We start from the raw sequence: 6,255 nt of genomic DNA, 5'->3' as shown, positions 1-6,255 counted from the left end.
ACAGGTATACAGCACCTTACCCTTCCTTACTTGTTACAGTCTTCAGTCTTTTCTTTCTTTCTTTCTTTTTTTTTTTTTTTTTTTTTTTTTTTCAAGACAGGGTTTCTCTGTGTAGCCCTGGCTGTCCTGGAACTCACTTTGTGGACCAGGCTGGCCTCGAACTCAGAAATCTGCCTGCCTCTACACCCGGCACCTGTTTTGTTTTTGCTTTATGTGTATGAGTGTTTTTGCCTGCACTTATGTCTACATACCATGTCTGAGCCTGGTGCTCTTTGAGGCCAGAAGAGGGCGTCAGGTCCCTGGAACTGCAATTACAGATGTCTCTGAGTCACCATGAAGATGCTGGGAATTGAATCCAGGTTCCCTGGAAAAGCAGTTGGCACTCCAGCCTGCTTAACTGGGTTGTTTCTATTTTGAATTTTGATAGGTATTTATATATGCAAAGTCTTTACTGGATAGGATTGAGGATACTGCCACTTGGTGCTGCTGTTTGGCTTATTCCCTTATGAGAAACTGTCGTGTTTTAGTTTATCAATTTTTAATTTCATCATTCATTTCATTTTATATCATGTAAAAACTCTGTCTAATCTTATCCAGAGCATATTTTTTCCTAAGCTGCTTTCTAGGCATTTTATAGTTTCATATTTTTATATTCATGTTCACAAGTCATTTTTAGTTAATTTTTACCTAAGGTATGAAGTTTATATAGGCCAAGGTTCACTTTTTGACATATGGATCCCAGTTCCAGAGATCCAACTTATCCAGCACGCCTTTAATCCTAGCACTCAGGAGGCAGAAGCAGGCGGATTTCTGAGTTCGAGGCCAGCCTGGTCTACAAAGTGAGTTTCAGGACAGCCAGGGCTATACAGAGAAACCCTGTCTCGAAAAAACAAACAAACAAACAAACAAATAAATAAAAAAATAAAATAAAGGCCATCTTCCCTCTGTTAGGACACTTGTGCTATTTTGACAAAAATAAATGTTTATGGATATCTGTTTGGGGGTTTTGTATTTTATTCCATTGATCAAATATCTGTCTATTTCCTTGAAACCACATCATTTTAATACAGAGAACTAAATTCTAACTTTGAATTAATATTGCACTGATAGGAAAAATTCTTAAGCTTTTAAAAATTATGGTCAAGTGCCAGGCGTGGTGGCGCACACCTTTAATCCCAGCACTTGGGAGGCAGAGGCAGGTGGATTTCTTTGTTCAAGGCCAGCCTGGTCTACAGAGTGAGTTCCAGGACAGCCAGGGCTACATAGAGAAACCCTGTCTTAAAAAACCAAAACCAAACAAACAAAACAAAAATTATGGTCAATATTCCGTTAAAAAGGAATCTAACTTGAGCAAAATATTAGCATATTTTATTACTTCTTTAGTATTAATTATGATTTAGTATTAACTATGGCAAATAAAAAGTCTTTAAAAAATCTATAACTGCTGTTTCATCGCAGTTGAAGCCCTCGTCGGCGTTAGTATTAATTATGATTTAGTATTAACTATGGCAAATAAAAAGTCTTTAAAAAAATCTATAACTGCTGTTTCATCGCAGTTGAAGCCCTCGTCGGCGTGCCTGCCTGTTCACCTATGTCTCAGAATCTGTCACCATCCGCTACCATGGTGAACTTCACAGTACATCAGATTTGTGCCATCATAAACAAGAAAGCTAACATCCAAAACATGTCAGTCATCGCTCATGTGGACCACGGCAAGTCCACACTGACCGACTCCCTTGTGTTCAAGGCGGGTATCATTGCTTCCGCTGGAGCTGAGGAGACACACTTCACTGACACAAGGATTAAGCAAGAGCGCCGCTGCGTCACAATCAAGTCCACCGTCATCTCCCTCTTCTATGAGCTCTCTGAGAATGACCTGAACTTCATGAAGCAGAGCAAGGATGGCTCGGGCTTCCTCATCAACCTCATCGACTCTCCAGGCCATGTGAATTTCTCTTCAGAGGTGACAGCTGCCTTTGCGTGTCACCGATGGAGCTCTGGGTGGTGGTGAACTGTGCATCTGGCATGTGTGTACAGGCAGAAACAGCGCTACGACAGGCTAGCCCGTGCTGGTGATGAATAAGATGGACCGAGCCCTGCTTGAGCTGCAGCTGCAGCCTCAGGAGCTCTACCAGACCTTCCAGTGCATCATGGAGAATGTCAATGTCATCATCTCTACTTATGGCAAGAGCAAGAGTGAGCCCATGGGCAATATCATGGTTAACCCTGTCCTGGGTACTCTAGGCTTTGGTTCTGGCCTTCACTCTGAAGCAGTGTGGCTGGGCCTTCACTATGAAGCAGTTTGCAGAGATGTACGTAGGCAAGTTTACAGCCAAGGATGAGGACCAGCTGGGGGCAGCTGAGCTGGCCAAGAAAGTAGAAGACCCAATGAAGAAGCTATGGGGAGACTGGTACTTTGACTGGGCCAATGGCAAATTCAGCAAGTCAGCCAACAGCCTAGACAGGAAGAAACTTCCCTGTATGTACCCTCTGCCAGCTCATCCTAGACTCCATCTTCAAGGAGTTTGAAGCCATCATGAACTTCAGGAAGGAGGGAGACAGCCAAGCTGATCGAAAAGCTGGACAGCGAGGACAAGGACAAGGAGGGCAAACTGTTGCTTAAGGCTGTGATGCACCACTGGCTGCCCGAGGGGATGCCAGATAATCACCATTCACTTGCTGTCCCCTGTCACTGCACAGAAGTACCATTGTGAGCTGCTGTACAAGGGGCCACCTGACGATGAGGCCACCATGGGTATTAGGAGCTGTGACCCCAAAGGTTCCCTTATGATGTACATTTGCAAGATGTTGCCAACCTCTGAAAAGGTCACTTCTATGCCTTTAGTAGAGTGTTCTCTGGGGTGGTGTCCATGGACTACACACGTGGGAAGAAAGAGGACCTATAACCTGAAACCTATCCAGAGAACCATTCTGATGATGGGCCACTAGGTGGAGCCAAATGAGGATGTGCCCTGTGGAAACATTGTGGGGCTGGTCGGAGTGAACCAGTTCCTTGTGAAGACAGGGACTATCATTACCTTTTTTTTTTGTTGTTGTTTTTTAAGATTTATTTATTATATGTAAGTACACTGTAGTTGTCTTCAGACACTCCAGAAGAGGGTATCACATTTAGTTATGGATGGTTGTGAGCCACCATGTGGTTGCTGGGATTTGAACTCTGGACCTTTGGAAGAGCAGTCGGCACTCTTAACCACTGAGCCATCTCGTCAGCCCCTATCATTACCTTTGAGCACACTCACAATAAACACGTGATGAAGTTCAGCATCGGCTCTGTTGTGCAGTGCATCACTGAGTAGTCTGGAGAGCACATCATTGCTGGAGCCAGTGAGCTGCATCTTAGAGATCTGCCTCAAGGACCTGGAGGAGGACTGTGCCTGCATCTCCATCAAGAAATCTGACCCTTCATGTCCTACTGGGAGACTATCAGTGAGGAGTCCAACTTGCTGTGTCTGTCAAAGTCCCCCAACAAGTACAACCGGCTGTACCTGAAGACCAGGTCCTTCCCTGGCGGCCTGGCTGAGGACATCGATAGGGAGAGGTGTCTGCCCGATAGGAGCTCAAGGCTCGTGCCCACTACCTGGCCGAAAAGTATGAATGGGATGTTGCTGAAGCCCACAAGATCTGGTGCTCTGGACCTGATGGCACTGGCCCCAGCATGCTCACTGACATCACCAAGGTTTTTGCAGTACTTGAATGAGATCAAGGACGGTGTGGTCGCTGGCTTCCAGTGGGCTACTAAGGAGCGCTCTTTGTGAGAACATGCGTAGTATGCGATTTGATGTCCATGATATGACCCTGCATGTAGATGCCACCGGGGAGGTGGCCAGATCATCCCTGCAGCACACCCCTGTCTCTATGCCAGCGTGCTGACTGCACAGTCCCGCCTCATGGAGCCTAACTATCAAGTTGAGATCCAGTGTCCTGAGCAAGTGGGGATTGGCATCTAAGGTGTCCTGAACAGAAAGCGTGGCCTTGTATTTGAGGAGTCCCCGGTAGCCTGTCCCATGTTCATGGTCAAGGTATACCTACCTGTCACTGAGTCCTTTGACTTCACTGCCGACCCTTGATCCAACACTGGTGGCCAGGCCTTCCCCCAGTGTGTGTTTGACAACAGCAGCTGCCCCAGCCAAGTGGTAACTGAGACCCTCAAGCGCAAAGGCCTGAAGGAGGGCATCCCAGCACTGGACAACTTCCTGAACAAATGGAAGGTAGCCTGGTACTGCCACATGCTGCACAGTGCCCGCCCATCAGAAGACACCTTGAGACTGCTCCCACAGTGCCCCTCTGGAGGCTGCTGGGGCCACCCTGACATCACTCAGTACTCACTTTTGCTACCAGTTCTATTTATTTAGGAATTACAAGGTTGTAGGAATCACTCTCTGCAGGCTGGAATAGCAGGTCATGGAGTGGGCGTGACAAGGCTTTTAACATTTTTTAGAGAGAAACGTGCAGATGTCCAAAAGTCTAAATAAATGCATTCAGAGGTTTATGGGGTCCATGGCCAAGTGAAGTTCCCCCAGAGGGGGAGATGGGGTAAGTGCCTCCAGGAAGGCAGGCAGCTTACCTTCGACTTGAAACCCTGCTGTGAGAATCATTGGAATAATAAATTCTACTGTGGTTGATTCACAAAACAAAACAACCTATAATCTTAAAAAAAAAAAAAACTTTCATTCATTCTCCTTTTCTTGTCTTTCTTTCCTTCTTTTTTACTTACTTATTTACTGTAGATCTCTGAGACCAGAAGGGGACATCGGATTCCATTATAGATGAGTGTGAACCCATGTGGCTACTGGGAATTGAACTCAGGACCTCCGGAAGAGCAGTCAGTGCACTTAATCACTGAGCCATCTCTCCAGCCTCACTCTCTTTTTCTATATGTTGGAATAATCAGATGCTGCAAACTGTAAAGAAAAAGAAAAATATTCTCCATAAACAGAAAACATTAAATATATTTCTCCTCTACTCTCTACTATTGTTTCTGTTATGCTACATTTTAAAGCTTACATTATATATAATATTATATACATATTATATATATATATATGTATTCATATTCTGTTTGCCTACCAGTTTTTGTTTGCTTATTTTGTTTTTTGAGACAGGGTTTTTCTCTGTGTAGCCTTGGCTGTCCTGGAACTTGCTCTGCAGACCAGGCTGGCCTCGAACTCAGAGATCTGCCTACTTCTGCCTCCCAAGTGCTGGGATTTAAAGGCATGCACCACCACTACCTGAATAAGTTATTTTGGTAGCAAGATATAATGTCATATACTCTCACACTTCTCATGTACTGTGTGTGTGTGTGTGTTGTGTGTATAGTGTAAATGAATAAGAGCATTTGCATGAGTGGAGGTACATACACATGTGTGTTGTGTGTGTGTAAAGGCCACAGATCCGATGATGGGTGTCTTCTGTATTCTCTTTCTACCTTATGTACTGAGGGTGGGTCTCTTCCTTGAACCTAGCACTCAGTGATTCAGCTAGTTTAGCCAATGAGCTTGCTCCTGGGGAATCTCCTGTCTCCACCTCCCAGATGCTACTGAAGATGAAGTATAGCTTTGCTTCACAAATCAAGAGTAATTGCAAATACAAAAGCTCAGGTCAAAGCCGGGCAGTGGTGGCGCAGGCCTTTAATCCCAGCACTCAGGAGGCAAAGGCAGGCGGATTTCTGAGTTCGAGGCCAGCCTGGGCTACAAAGTGAGTTCCAGGACAGCCAGGGCTACACAGAGAAACCCTGTCTCGAAAAACCAAAACCAAAACAAACAAACAAACAAACAAACAAACAAACAAACCCCCAAAACCCAAAAGCTCAGGTCATTATATGTACATTTTTTTCTTTTTTACCTTGCTGTAGCTTTATGGTTATTCCATGGATACATTTTTTTCCCCTAGAAGACCATTATTTTAACTATTCATGAATTATTCTCCAGGCACGTCAGATTTACCTGCACCTATATTTTTCCTCTTCCAAAAATTTTAACAGACTTCTTTTTCAATGTAATGAGGTTCATAGTGACTTTGGTGAGGAGAGCTTTGGGGGCCACTTGGCAGGAATCTGACATTGGCCAAGGTGAAGGAAATGGGCTCCAGGCAGGAATTTGACACTGGGCCATGACAAGGAAGTAAGCTCAGGCAGGAATCTAATTTTAGACTAGAACAAAGAAGTAGGCTTCAGGCAAGAATGTGACTTTGGGCTAGGACAGGGAAGCAGGCTCAGATATCTTGGTCATACTGATA

At 44.8% G+C, this 6,255-nt stretch overlaps 1 pseudogene; it reads left to right on the top strand.

Annotated features, from left to right (window-relative positions):
• The first annotated feature begins 1,621 nt into the window (after nt 1–1,621).
• Nucleotides 1,622–4,373, top strand: LOC110286411 (annotated as a pseudogene).
• Nucleotides 4,374–6,255: the final 1,882 nt, after the last annotated feature.

Source organism: Mus caroli, chromosome X (genome assembly GCF_900094665.2).
Source record: "Mus caroli chromosome X, CAROLI_EIJ_v1.1, whole genome shotgun sequence".
Lineage (NCBI taxonomy): Eukaryota > Metazoa > Chordata > Mammalia > Rodentia > Muridae > Mus > Mus caroli.
Note: the sequence above shows the minus strand (reverse complement) of the source record. Positions and strands in the feature narration are given on the sequence as shown.